This window comes from Pteropus alecto, unplaced genomic scaffold (assembly GCF_000325575.1).
Source record: "Pteropus alecto unplaced genomic scaffold, ASM32557v1 scaffold16, whole genome shotgun sequence".
NCBI classification, from domain to species: domain Eukaryota; kingdom Metazoa; phylum Chordata; class Mammalia; order Chiroptera; family Pteropodidae; genus Pteropus; species Pteropus alecto.
This window is the reverse complement of record NW_006438867.1, coordinates 1,742,160-1,757,988: the sequence shown is the minus strand read 5'-3', so window position 1 is coordinate 1,757,988 and position 15,829 is coordinate 1,742,160. Positions and strand designations below refer to the sequence as shown.

Here is a 15,829-nt window from a genome sequence, read left to right as displayed (position 1 = left end):
AAATAATGACAGAATATGTTCCTAACCTGACAAAGGAAATAAACATACAAGTCCAGGAAGCCCAGAGAATCTCAAACAAAATGAACCCAAAGAGACTCACAGCAAGACACATCATAATTAAAATGCCAATGGCTAAAGACAAAGGGGGAATCTTAAAAGCAGCAAGAGAAATGCAGTTACAAGGGAGCTCCCATAAGACTGTCAGCTGATTTATCAACAAAGACTTTGCAAGCCAGAAAGAATTGGCAGGAAATATTCAAAGTGAGGAGGAGTGAAAACCTATAGCCAAGATTACTCTACCCAGAAAAACTATCATTTAGAATCAAAGGGCAGATAAAGAGCTTCCTAGACAAGAAAAAGCTAAAGGGATTCATCTCCACAAAACCAGTATTGCAAGAAATGTTAAAGGGACTTCTTTAAAAGTAATAAGAAAAAATGTAATAAGATAAAAAGTAATAAGATAAAATATGAAAGGTAAAATGGCAATAACTACATATCTATCCACAATTACTTCAAATGTATATGGATTAAATGTTCTAATTGGAGGACATCGGGTAGCTGAATAGATAAGAAAACAAAACCCTTACATATGCTGCCTACAAAAGACTCTCTTCAGATCAAAAGACACACACAAACTGAAAATAAAGGGATGGAAAAAGATATTTCATAAAAAAGTAAGTGAAAACAAAACAAAACAAAACAAAAAAACTGGAGTAGCAATACTTAACATCAGACAAAATAGACTTTAAAGCAAAGACTAATCAAGAGACAAAGAAGGACACAGTGATTCTACTTCTTCAAATAATAATTTTATGTGAAGAAATTCCAAACACTAATTCAATAAGACACATGCATCCATGTGTTTGTGGAAACTCTATTTACCATAGTTAAGTTATGGAAGCTACCTTAGTATTCATCAATAGATGAATAGGTAAAGAAGTGGTACATATTTACAATGGAACATTACTCAGCCATAAAAAGGAATGAAATATTGCCAACAGCAAGAACATGGATGGATGTAGAGGGTATTATATTGAGTGAAGTAAGTCAAAGAAAGACAAATACCACATGATTCTACTTACATACGGAATCTAAAAACAAAATAAAGAAGCAAACAAAACAGAAATAAACTCATAGATATAAAAAACATTTTGGTGGTTTCCAGTAGAGAGGGGTTGGAGGGATGGGGGAAGAAAAGGGAAGGGATTAAGTGATATGAATTGTTCATTATAAAATAGTCATGAGAATGTAAAGTAATAACTATGTATGGTGTCAGATGGGTACTAGATTTATCTAGGTGATCAGTTCATAAGTTATGTAAATGTCTGACCACTATGTTGTACTCCTGACACAAATATAAATTAATATTGAATGCTGACCGTAGTTAAAAAATAAATAATAAAAAAATAAAAACCTTTTTTATAGCATCCCACCCTTATTTCATAGATGTGATATCTTTTTTCTTTTTTTAATCGGAGGACCTTAATTTTTGAAAAAAGTAATTTTCTTCTGCTCTCTGTAGTGTCTTTACTTTATTATTTTGTTGAATCTCTTTCAGGTTGGGTGGTATCCTTTAATATTTAGTCATATTAAAAAATAAAACTTTAAAATGTTTATTGGAAGCCATTAGGATTGGTGCATTTACTGTTGTGTTTCATTGTAGGGCTATCAAGTGGATACCTAATTGTTTTATCGAGGACTCCCAAATGTTGAATCTGTGTTTTTTTCCCCTGGGTTAATCCCTTTTTTTAAGATCTTCAAATTTTTTTGCCTTGGGAGAATAAGCGTACTCATGTTCTCACTATTTAGTGTATTGACTTTAAATGAATTCACCTGTTTTCAGATATATCTTCTTTAATTTTAGCTCTTAAGTTCTTAAGTTCAGAGCTTTTTTACATCAACATCTCCAGAGAGTTCATCCTGGTTTTTTGGGATAGTCAAAGGGTTTGGGGATCTACTTGATTTTAAACCAGCCTTTCTGGTATTACACTTCAGGACACTTGTTGCTTCCAGGGGTTACTGCGGTATATATTAACATCCTTCTTCACTAAGCTTTCTCAGAGAAGCTAAATTAGGTAACACTCCAAATTTGTTTCTATCACTTATTTGCTGTTTTCTTATCTTCCATTTCTTTAGCTTTTGTTGTTTTTTTACTTTGTGGTCTTATCCCTTTTTAGCATTTCTTAATTTTCTGTTTAGTATATTTTTGGTATGCAGCAGAGATAAACATGCCTGTGTATCAACAATGTTTACCTTGAATGTCTTTTATTTTTAAAATTTTATTTTAAACTTCTTTGATAAGGTTTTGGGCTCAGGGGTGCATTTCATCTTTTAGTTTTGTAGTTTATCAATGTGTCAGCTTGAAATTAGGATGGCTTCTGTTTTCAGTAATCTGGCATATGATTGCGACCTATACAGTTCCCTACTACATCCAATCACCTACGTTGCAAAGTTGCTACTGGAGTGTGATCTAGGCACTGTGAGAACTGAACATCTTCATGAATTCCTTTTATACATTTATAATTGAGAATAATATTATTTTTATTTGTATATTATGTCATGTGTATTTACAGGTACAAAAATCTTTTTAGTCTATTTAATTTCCACTGACCCTAGAGAAAAATCCTTTTGACATATACTTGCCATCAAGGAAAAAACTCCCAACACCATAAGGATTTGACTGCTTGGCAAATGAAATAGATAATACCTAGTTCTCAGTGGGATCTTAATAATAATAAATAATAATAGTTAGATAAAAATAACTATGAATTTGGCTGAAGAAAATGTTACAAGAATGCCTTCAAGCATAAAAAAATTAACTTTTATTTGTTAGGTTTAACAAAATATATAGTTGGAAAACTCCATTGTTTTCACCAAGGGAAATCAATGGAACATATTGTATATTAAACCGCTCCAAAAGACTGAGTATTTGAAAGCTTCAAAGATCTGTTTTGGCATGTACCATAGTTGCTTTAGCATGAAAAAATGTTTTCTAGTTCTGACATTACTTGCTTTCATTATTTTCTACATCTCTCCATATAAATCTATTGAACTGCAAAGAGCAAGTTAAAAACAAAAAGTAATCAGCATAACAAACCAACACAGACGTCCTAATTAATTTAGATTTGCTTTCACAGTTGTAGGATCAGATTTTACCAAATTTGAGGAACTTGGCCAGTTCAAAATGTACTAACTTTTTGTCAGTGAATTTGCTTCTTTAGTATTCTTTTTGGCAAAGCTACCAATAGGAATTCTGCTTTAATTTTGAAATTCACTTCTACTATAGGTTTTGATAAATGATATCACATTTAGCTCAGCAGAATTTACATTTATTTATTAGAAGTCTTTATGTTCCAAACTCAGCCTGGTCAAAGAGTAAAAGACAGAGAAGAAGCAGGAATAATAGAAAATGTATTTTTTGAATGGCAATGCCAGACATTCAGTCTCCTGGGGTTGTTCTCTGAAAAAAGTACCTTCCCATTATTATGTTTATATCTGGGGGGGCATTTACACTATGGTACCAATCATAGACTTTGGAGCCCAGAAGCAAGATAGTTCACATAGCTGATAGATTAGTTTAGTGGACTCAGAGATTAGGTTCATGAATATTTAATCACTCAGTACAGTATGTAAATATCATAGCCTGATTATCAAACATTTAGCTGTTGGCCATGTTGACTGTAGAGCCCAATCCTGAATATAAACTAAGCAAAAAAAGCCACTATGAAGTCAAAATTATATTCAGAAATTCCCAATACTCAACCTTACATTTCTATTCTAATGGTTGTCATTCAGAGATTATATCACTGAACTTGCTTTAAACATGATCCTAGTACTCTTTATTATATGGTGTGAGGTCAAAGTGATAAGTGACAGCTAACAGTTCATTAGCGAAGGGAGAAAAAAATCATGTAAGTTAACAAAATAACTATAAAAGAAGAGAAGTTTGGGGCCATAAAGTGAAAGAGTAAGCATATCTGTGTATTTGAAACTTTGATGCATCTCCTTTTAGAACAGAATGTTAATTTATCCTTAAATGAGAACTGATAATTATTAGAACACTGCTGTGAATAGCTAGATTTCTTAGAGCCAAAAAAAGCTTCCCTCCTCCATACAAGAACTACACAAGTTAGACATTTGTTGTTTCCTGTCCATACCAATTCATTTATACTTTCATGGGTTTGTTTGTTTTGAATTCCTGTTTAGAAGCTGATCTATTTGCTGAACTTCTGTATATCTCTTAAAGATCAGTGCAATTACTTCTGACACTTTTCATCTTCACTCTCTTCTGGCAGAATATGTATGGAATATTAAACTTATACAGACACAGATATATGTTGAACTAGTGAAATTGTATTTTTTAAGGTCTTTATAAAATCAAATATTGGCAATTTACATAGGTCTTTACCTTTGGCCATCCAGTTTTGGAAGATAGATGCCAATGCTTCATGAATAAATAAAAAAAATCCACTTTTGCTAACTTTAATATTATATGTTTCAATAGTATCTAAATTATATGGGAATTTCAATATCTAAACAGGAAAGTGATTATCATTGGTAGACACTTTCTCAGATGATGTACACCCTAGTGTGAAATCTTTCCACCTAGAAGGCAAATATTGTTTGTAATATTTAAAAGGATCTAGGAAGTCACATCCTTAAATAGATAATAAGGAATAGAATGTGGAAAGAAAAAATATACACATATGAATATTAAATCTTGTGTCCCAATGTATTATGATTATTTATGCATCTTTATCTCCTATTATGTTATGAATTCTGTAAGGGAAAATGCTATATCCTATTCATTTTTGTAGGATCTTTTAATTAACATAATAACTTCCAATGTTAGAAAATAATGCTGAGACAGCAATTATATTGATTATGGCATTTATATTGGTACAATGTATTTAGACAATATTTGCCAAGAGATGTAAAGGTTTTCATTAAATTTCTCTAACCCATAATCTCACTTCTCCTTCTTGAATGCTGGTCTAATAAAGTCATGTTAAATATGAAGAAAACACAAGTGCTTGAATATACTTATGGTACTTTTACTTCAAACCATGAAAACTGAGAGCAATATACAGATTTACCTGTAGAGCAATATGTAAGTAAATTATAATTTATCTCTTCAATAATATATTATATAACCACAAAAATTATGGTTATGAACATTGTGGAATAATAGCAGTAAAATAATAACTTAAAGAAAAACTGTAAGGTATAAAATTTTATCATGTTTTAAATTAACATATATGCATATTAAAAAAAGACCCAAAGAGCATATGTAAATATAGTCTTTGTTACTTTCCTTGGGTTTAAGGCAACTGCTTTTTACAAAATATTTTGTAAAAAAATTAAAATTATTTCTATAATTAAAATATGTATAATTTTAAAAACTTTAAAATTTGGGATCTAAATTCTGTAAATGTAAAACTAATATAATAAAATATTTATTGCATATCTACTATTGGTTTCTCTCTTTTTCTTTCCTTTCTCAATGATCTATATAAATGAGCACTGTCTGAATCCTTACTGGATTTTATTTTTCTTCTTAGCACTTGCCATTAGCTGACAATTATTATTATTTTTAAAAACTTTATTTTTTTAAGTATAGTTTTAAGTTCACAGAAAAATTAAGAGGAGATATAGACTGCCTGTATAGTCCCTGCCCTCACCAATATATAACAGTATATATTTATCATTATAGTATCATATAGAGTATTTCACAGCCCTAAAAATCTTCTGTGCTTCTTCTATTCATCCTTTCTTCTCCTTCCTCCCTTGCAATCACTTATCTTTTTACTGTCTTCATAGTTTTGCCTTTTCCTGAATGTCATGTAGTTGGAATCATATGGTGTGTAGTTCCTTTAGAATGTCAATCGATGGACAAAACTTGATATGAAAAAAAATATTTTGGCTCTTTTGTTGGAAAGTTATTGTAGTATGAAACATTTGCTCTCAATGTGCATCAACCAATAGCCTCTTTTTATAAAATATTATTTGTAGTTTTCCTTTTACCATATGAAAATAAAATTCATAGGTAATATAACCTGTCTACACATACAATTTAAAAATCATCAATACAATTATCTGGGCTTAACTTTATAAAAAAGTAGATGGAAACTAATTGACAACAAAATAATGTGCATTTTAGATGAAAATGTTTAGCATAACTACCCAGAAAGAGATAATGAAATCAGATATTTCTGTTATTTCAAATGGATACTTTTAAGATACATGAGATCACAAGCCAATATGTATAAGAAATACAGGAAAATGAAAGAGTAAATGTATGAAAATGGACAGAATAGAAACTGTTATGATAAGTAATAATATTTATTTGTATGCAATAAAACAAACAGGGAAATGAACTTCACTGAATTATTCTTTTTTTCATGTTTTTGTTTAAATTTTATTTTATTATTACTTTCAAGTATATAGTACATTGGTTAGACAATTATATAGTTTATAAAACAATCCCCTTAAATGCTCTTTCTCTCCTTTGGCTCTCCACCTAGCCATTATATTAATGCTAATTGCATTCCCTATGCCATGCTCCCCATCCCCGTGACCATCTATCGACTACTAATTTGTACTTCTTTAACCCTTCATCTCATTCTCCCTGCCCCCAACTCTCTTCCTGCTCTGGCCATCACCAGATTATTCTCTATATTTTTCACTGAATTATTGATGGCATACCAAGACTAACTATAAACTACAGAACTAGAGTAAATGCGGAGGTATGATATTCTTGCAAAAAGTATCATATGAAGCATTTTCACTGCCCTAAATCCTCTGTGTCCTTCTAAGCTGGGCCTTATTTATATTTATAGTGTCAAAATTATTTCCTATGTTATAAACAAGAGAGAGAATTGGCTTTATTGAAAATATTCTGCCTTTAAATTTTTTTAAAATTACAGTTGGCATACAATATTATATTAGTTTCAGGTGCACAAAATAGTGATGAGACATTTATATAATTTACAAAGTGATGACTATTTTGTAGCTACCAATTTGTATTTCCTAATCTCTTTACCTTTTTTACCCATCCCCGACCTCACTCCCATCTGGCAACTGTTTTTTTGTTCTCTGTATCTGTGAGTCTCTTTGTTGATTTATTTTGTTCTTTAGATTCCACATATAAGTGAAATCATATAACATTTGTCATTCTATATCTGACCTACTCCACTCAGTGCAATACCCTCTTGGTCCATCTATGTTGTTGCAGATGACAAGATTTGGTTCTTTTTTATGGCTGAGTAGTGTTCCATTGTATAAATTTACCACCTCTTCTTTATCCATTCATCTATTGATGGACACCCAGATTGCATTCATATTTTGGCTATTGTAAATAATTCTGCGATGAACATATGGATTCACATGTCCCTTTAAAGTTGTGTCTAGAGGTTCTTTGGCTAAATACCCAGAAGTGGAATTACTGTGTCCTTTGTCTCTTGATTAGCCTTTGCTTTAAAGCTTATTTTGTCTGATGTAACTATTGCTACTCCAGCTTTTTGTTTTGTTTTGTTTTCATTTATTTTTTCATGAAATATCTTTTTCCATCCTTTATTTTCAGTCTGTGTGTGTCTTTTGCTCTGAAGAGAGTCTTTTGTAGGCAGCATATGTAAGGGTTTTATCTATTCAGCTACCCGATGTCCTACAATTAGAACATTTAATCCATATACATTTGAAGTAATTGTGGATAGATATGTAGTTATTGCCATTTTACCTTTCATATTTTATCTACATTTTTTCTTATTACTTTTAAAGAAGTCCCTTTAACATTTCTTGCAATACTGGTTTTGTGGAGATGAATCCCTTTAGCTTTTTCTTGTCTAGGAAGCTCTTTATCTGCCCTTTGATTCTAAATGATAGTTTTTCTGGGTAGAGTAATCTTGGCTATAGGTTTTCATTCCTCCTCACTTTGAATATTTCCTGCATTCTTTCTGCTATTTTGTGCCAGTACCTTCTGACTTGCAAAGTCTTTGTTGATAAATCAGCTGACAGTCTTATGGGAGCTCCCTTGTAGGTGACTAACTGCATTTCTCTTGCTGCTTTTAAGATTCCCCCTTTGTCCTTAGCCATTGGCATTTTAATTATGATGTGTCTTGGTGTGAGTCTCTTTGGGTTCATTTTGTTTGAGACTCTGTATGTTTATTCCTGGACCTGTATGTTTATTTCCATTGCCAGGTTAGAAAATTTCTCGGTTATTATTTCTTCAAATAAGTTCTCAATTCCTTGCTCTCTCTCCCCTCCTTCTGGTACCACTATGATGCAGATATTGGTGCATTTGATGTTGTCCCAGAAGTCTGTTAATTTTTTTTCATTTGTTATATTCTTTTTTCTTTTAGCTGCTCTGATTGGGTGGTTTTTTTTTGCTATCCTGTCTTCCAACTCATTGATTCAATGCTCTGCTTCATCTAATCTACTGTTCATTCCTTTTAATGTATTCATTTCAGTTATTGTATTCATCATTTTTGACTGGTTCTTCTTTATGGTTTCTATGTCCTTTTTAATGCTTACTGTCTCTCTGTTGAAGTCCTCACTGAGATCTTCTCCCCTGAAGTTCATTAAGCATCCTTATAATTAGTGTTTTGAACATTGTGTCTGGTAGGTTGGTTACCTCCATTTTATTTAGTTTTTTTTTTTTCTGGAATTTTCTCCTTTATTAATTTTTTTTTATTTGCTGCATGTTTCTTTGCCTTCTCATTTAGTTGCCTCTTTGAGTTTGTTTCTATGAATTAGGAAGATTTGTTACATCTCCCAGCCCTGGTCATTTGGCCTTATGCAGTAGGTGTCCTGTGTGGCCCAGTCACAAGTCTCCTTGATTACCTCTGCCAGAGGCTCTGGACATGTTCCTTGTTTGTGTTGTGTGTATTCTCCTGCTGTAACTAAGCCTTGATTGCTGTTAGGACAATGGTATATAGGACTGACTCTCAAGCTGGATAGTGTGGGGGATTGGCTATGCCCATAGAGTATGAGCTGCTGTATAGGGCTGACCCCATGGAGTGCGATCCACCCCAGCAGGCTTGTGTACCTATTGAGACCACAGTTTGGGTCTGCCACTAATGGGGATAGTCAGGTGGTGCTCTGTTGTGATCTGACACTAGCTTCCAGTTGTGTTGGTTCTGAGGCCCCTCAGGAGGGGCTCCTATGAAGGCCAAAATCAGCCACTGCCTTTTTTGCTCAGGACTACCTGGTAGGGGCTACAAAGCAATCATTGAATGGTTGCTGAAGACAAGTGAGAGAGACCACACTTCAAGCCAAGGTCAGTTACCTTCAATACTGAGCCTGTGCTGGTTCAACAAAAGGACCAGTGTACCTCAAGGCCTGAGGCCATCTGCCAGTTGCCTGTAAGTCTCTGCAGCTGAAAGAGCCTTTGGTTGGTATGGGAGTTAGCTGAGGTGGGGAACCTGGGAGTCATCAGGATAAAGCATGCAGATTTCATCTGGCCAATGCATAATCAGGTTTTGTTCCAGTGCTGAATCTGCAGCTTCCTGTATAAGTCTCAAATCACAGAAAGGCCAGTCCCTGCCAGCCTCAGGCTTGGCGACACTTGAAATCTTTTTGTAAAATACTTTAGGTCAGGGTAAAATTTGAGGCCCACCACTGAAAGTCTCTCTTGGGATGCATGGGCCACACGCAGGCTGCATGAGCTGAGGACTGTTGTTTGCTGTTGAATTCATGGCCCAGGGAAAGCACAGGTTGGGATTGCTGCCCAGCAACGGGCCTGCTAGGGGCAATTTGTAGGTTGGGTGGTGTGGGGGTCTAGGGAGACATGGGATGGAGCAAGCTGATCCTGTCAGGTCAATGCAGATTGCTGCCAGAGCTGAGCCCATGGGCTTCTGTAAAAGTCACAGATTATAGTGTGACTAGCCCCTTTCAGCCTTGGGCCTGCAGACCCCAGCAATCTGTTCCAGAGACACTGCAGTTTGGGATGACACCAGTGGCCCCCCGTAACAGTGCGGGGCGCACACAGGTGGCACAAGCTGAAGACTGCTGTTTGCCCATGAATGTATGACCCAGGAAAGGTGCAAGGTGAGGTTAGCTGTCTGGCAATGGGCTGCTGTGGGAAATTTGTGGGTTTGGTGGAGCGGGGTGCCAGGGAGACACAGGGTTGAGTTGGGGGATCTCACTGGTCTAATGCAGTTTAAGAACTGGCTGTGCAGGAGGAGGGTTCAACACAGGCAAGATAGAGCCCATCTGTAGACTGCCCTGGAGGGTGCCAACAAGGGACAGTGGTGGCCTTCCCTTCAGCCCTCGCTCCAGAACCACACAACTCAGTCTTTCCTTGTACTTCTCGAATTGCTGACCCCCCCCCCCCTCCAGCACCCAGGGTGAGTGTCTGTGAGCAAGTGAGTCTATGTGCGGGTCCTTTAAAGGGGACATCTGGGTTTTCAGGTTTCTTCCATCTTGCTTAGATGGCCAGAATCTCCACTGATTTTTACAGTCAGATTTTGTTGGAACTCCTCTTCCCAGGACTGAAACCCTGGCTGGGGAAACCCTGTGAAGCTAGGGCTCTTCAATCCTTCAGGGCTGCCTTTGCAGCTGCACTCTCCCTCTGCTGTTCAACTGCCATGCATGGGTGCAGGACCAGCCTGCTTTGCATTTCTGGCCCTCCTATCAGTCTCAATGTGGCTTTTTCTTTACATCCTCAACTGTATGTGTAAAGATCAGCTAGACTTCGCGTGGTTCTCCAAGTTGTTTTTTTAATAATTTGGTTGTAATTTTTGCTGCAGCCCTGGAAGTAGGCAAACCCTTCTTTAACCTAGCCCCTTATCTTGACCAGAAATTCCCTCCGACTGATTCTTCTTTATATTTTCTATCTTCATTTTTATATTTCCTATCTCTTTGTTGAAGTTTTCACTGAATTCATGTACTCTTCCTATAAATTCAATGAGCATTCTTGTAACCAGTGTTTTGAACTCTGTATCTGGTACATTGCTTGTTTCCATTTTGTTTAGTTCTTTTCCTAGGGCTTTGTTCTGTTCTTTCATCTGGGACATGTTTCTTTGTCTCCTTATTTTGGCTGCCTACTTGTGTTTGTTTCTATGTATTAGATATGGCTGCGATGTCTCCCTGTCTTTGTAGAATAGCATTATGTAGAAGGTGTCCTGTGGGGTCTGGTGATACAGTCTCCCTGGTCACCTGAGCTGGGTATTTCAGGTGTATCCCTTGTGTGGGCTGTTTGTGCCCTTCTGCTATAGTTGAGCCTTGGTTGCTGTTTGCATGTCAATGAGAGGGATTGACCCCCAGGTTGATTGGCTGTGAGAACTGTTATTACAGTGGAGGAGCTATTGTGCAGGGGCTGACTCTGTAGATCAGGATTAGCTTAGCAGGACTCTTATGCCTGCTCAGTCTGCCATTTGGGTGTGTCATCTGTGGAAGTGGCTGGGTCATGCTCCAGCTTGGTCTGAAGCTGACCACAGGGCATATCAGCTGTGAGGCCTCCTAGGAGGGGACTTGCACAAGCAAAGTTCAGCCATTGCCTGTGCCCTGCCCAGGACTTCCTGGCATCAGCCACAAAGCAATCTTCAGATGTCTTCTAAACATGCTGGAAGAGGCTAAGCTGTGAGTCAAGGCCAGCGTTGCTAGTGCTGGGCTTAGAGCTGCTTAGCAAGAGGTATGGGACATGCTGAGGCCAGATGCTGCTTGTTTTGGGTTTATGAACCTTTGAGAGATTTTAGGAAAGTCCACAGCATCAGTCAAGACAAGATGCTTGTTTGGAAAAGCTTCTGGAATCACCTTGGATGGGCCAGTAAGCAGGATCTCAGAGATTCATCAGGGTAGGGCAAACAATGTTAAACAGATTAATGGAAACTCAGATATGGCAGCAGCCTAAGTCTGCACACTGGAATGGACAAGGACTCAAGAAAGAAAAATGGTATCTACCAACACTTCTGTCTTAGAGAAAGTTATCCCTCCAGGCTTTTCCCTGAAGCTAGACAATTTAGTTCTTCCTTGTATGTCCCTGGCACCTTTGGAGTGGCTTCCCAGTGCTGGAGCTCAGAGTGACAGGGTCCATCAGCAAGTCCATGTGTGGGCCCATTAATAGGAGTGCCTGGGACTCCAGCTGTTGTCTGTCTTCTTAGTCACAAACTCTGCTGTTTTTCACAGCCAGAAGTTGTGGGACCTTTGCTTCCCAGCACTGGAACACTGTGCTGGGGTCCCTGGTGTGGGGCTGGGACCCCTCCTTTCTCAGGGGGGCCCCTGCTGCCTACATATCTCTCCTAATTTTTGGTGCCAGCCCACTTTGCATCTCTGCTCCTCCTACCAAGTTTTGAGGTGGCGTCTTCTATAAATTTGTATTTATAGGACTTTTTTCAGCTAGACTTTTGGCAGTTCTCAGTGATGACTGTTCTGTAGGTTAGTTGTAATTTTGATGTGGTCAAGAGAGGAGTCCAGAACAGCATTTAACTATTCCGCCACCTTGACCAGAAGCCTAGATAACATTCCTTCTAACATGATCTCCGGTTGGGAGGCATGCATTTAGTCACTGGCACTTAGACGATCATGGATGACATATCCTTTGACATGCAGCTGGAAATAGAGGATATATTGGAAAAATAAACAGCAATAAAAGAAGCAATTAGAAGTTATTGAATAAACCTCTGGTTAGACATTTGTATGGTTTATAATGTACACCTAAAACTAATATAAAATAATATTGAGTATCAACTGTAATTGGAAAATAAAAATTAAAAAAATTATGAAAAAATCCACACATCGTGAATGTACTTAATGCTACTAAATTAAATGCTTAAAAAATGATTAAATTGGTAAGTTTAAGGTGATGTATATTTTACTACAATAAAAATGTTTTAAAAAAGCAAAATAAATAAATAAATAAGTATGATGAGCACATAACACAATATATATATGACATATTATTGAGTTGTACACTTGAAACCTATATAATTTTATTAACCAATGTTGACCCAATAAATTTATTAAAAAATAAACATCTGGGACAATGTCAGGAAAACAATTAGCAATCCAACATAGATATTTTACCATTAAAAGTTTTGTAAACAAATTTTACAAGAATATAAAAATATAAGGTAGCTATAATGTTAAATATTTTTAAGCTGCTTTTATTAATAAAACTCAACAAGACCCCTGTATTTCATGTTCTTTGCTAATTTAATAGTGTTGGTACTATGTCTGTTAAAAGAGATTGCAAGTCTACTTTAATATAGAATATGCAATTGTTTCATTGTTTTTCAGTAACCGCACCACTGCTCTGAAAGCTTCCTTATGAAGATCATTTCAGTGAGGTGTGTTTGTATGTGGGTATATGGGTATGTGTGGACATGTGGGTACTTAGGCAACACCATCAGTATTTTCAGCATAAAACATTTTCTGAAATAATTAAGTGAAAGAATGCATTTAGTAATCAATAATGCTATCTCTTTGATTGGAAATGTTTTATGAAATGTTCCATTCATCAACATGACTAATCTTCAATAAAGTCTTCCAATTTGACTTTGATGAATAATCTGAAGGAAGAAAGCCTGAACATGTGAAATGAATGAAAATTCTCTTTGTAAACATATTACAATCCAAAAAGTTTGTGCATTTAAAAGCATACGTTTCTAAATTCTAAGTAAAATATTCATGGTCATTGTACTTCAGAGTCCCCATTTCATTTAGGAACATACAGTTTTTAATTATTCCAGATAGCATACTATATGTCAAGGTTTAGGTAAACCTAGTTTTTCAGAGCTTAGACATAGAGCATGTTGTCTGGAGGCAGGGCTCATGTCCATAGAGCATGTTGTCTGGAGGCAGGGCTCAATGACAAAGTATGCTGTATATAAAATTTACACATAACATAAAAGATAAACACATATATAATTATTGCTATTATTAGTAGTAGCATTGCTATTAAGAAGAGTAGAGTCATGAATGAGAATTATCTGAGCCTTCATGATAAGTGAGATGTGGGGAGGAATTAAAACGTGGAATAAAACATTAGATAGAATTCAAAGGATAGAGGAAAGTTTTTGACTGGGAGGAATTTCTTTTTCTCCCTCAGCTTTATTTAGATATAATTGACAATTGTATTATGTAAATTTAAGGTGTACAAGGTATTGGTTAGATTTGATACACATATATTGCAAAATGCTCATAACTATTGCATTAGCTAACACCTCCATCATGTCACATAATTATCACTTCTTTTTATAGTGAGAACATTTAAAATCTCTGGGTTGGATTTTTTAAACCATCATTTATTCATGAAGAAATTCTTATTATATTTTTTTCTTTGGCTCAGAATTTTTCTGGTGTACCTTTAACCTAAAAATATTTCTATATCTATATGTATATATATATATATATACACATATATGTGTATATATATATGCATATGTGTATATATAGTATTATTATTGTATTATTTGTATTAATTCTATATATACATATATTATTGTATTAATTAGTACTATACATACATATGTATATATGTATGTATATGTATGTGTGTGTGTGTGTGTGTGGTGTATATATATATATATGTGTGTATGTATATGTATATATACACACACACACACACATATATATATATATACATACATACATACATACATACAGTATTATTATTGTATTATTTGTTGGTAATATTCCAAAGCTGTTCTATTGCAGGACAAAATGTAATTTTCAGTGAAAGATGTAGGTAGATAATTTTAACTTAGTTGATAAATCAGCAGCTTTTCTTCAGTGCATGATTTCCTACAGATCTGAACAAATTTTATAGATCTACAAAACTGAGATTAGGGAATGTGGTGAAGGAAATGGCTGGCCGCAGTTCACACAGCCTTGAATGTTAGTCCTGCCAAATTCCCACAGCTTGTAGCTAATGAAGATACAGACTATAATCTGATTGCTATAGATCCCTGTTTCCTTCCATATTCACTAACACATATTTTCCCCAGAAGCATATTAACATGATTCATAGTTACTTCAGGTATTATGTGGAAAAAACATCTGTTAACTTGATTACATTTATAGACATACACAGATATTAGAATGGATAATTTGGAGTATATCATTTACTTCTCAATTTTTTAGATCGTATTATCATATATAAATTCTGTGTATGGTCTACGGCCATGCCACCCTGAACATGCCCGATCTCATCTGATCTCGGAAGCTAAGCAGGGTCGGGCCTGGTTAGTACTTGGATGGGAGACCCCTAGTAATACCAGGTGCTGTAGGCATTAAAAAAATTAAAAAATAAAAATAATAAATTCTGTGTATGTGAAGAGTAATTATACCAAAAAGATCTAGGAGAGGTAGATAGAATAAATTTCACTTTTTCTCTCTACATGTGTTGTACACGTGGGCAACTCAATTCTGATTTAATGGTTTTTTCCTTTGTGTGTAAAGGAGCAAATTCTATGGATTATCAATACTGGATACCCAACTTGCTCTTTAGATTTTTACTGAGCCAGAAGAAAACTATTCATGTCATTAAATGATCAGTCATGATCTTCAAGAGATTTGAATTTTTTTTTAAAATTTCATTGAATTTAAATGAGGAAAGGCTTGAGGGAAAATTTAACCTACATTTTATTAAATCTATAGTATTATTCAATTTAAGGTTGGCTCTTAGCAAAATTATGAATAGGAGAAGTCTGCCTCTAGGGAAGTAACCTATTGCCTTTCTCCTCCCTTTAGAGCTCTTTGCTCTTCCTCTACCCATTTCAACAGATCAATTCCTTCTTACTTTCTGGGTAGCCACCATCCTCAAAATCTGTACTCAGTTGTACGTTAAGGTGTGACACACTCATAATGTACTAAAGTTTACTTTTTTCCAGAG

General features: G+C 35.3%; 1 non-coding gene across 1 annotated transcript; it reads left to right on the top strand.

Annotated features, from left to right (window-relative positions):
- The first annotated feature begins 15,109 nt into the window (after nt 1–15,109).
- LOC112482920 lies at nt 15,110–15,227 on the top strand. The gene has a single exon (XR_003047447.1). It is a non-coding gene; the product is annotated as a 5S ribosomal RNA (ribosomal RNA).
- Nucleotides 15,228–15,829: the final 602 nt, after the last annotated feature.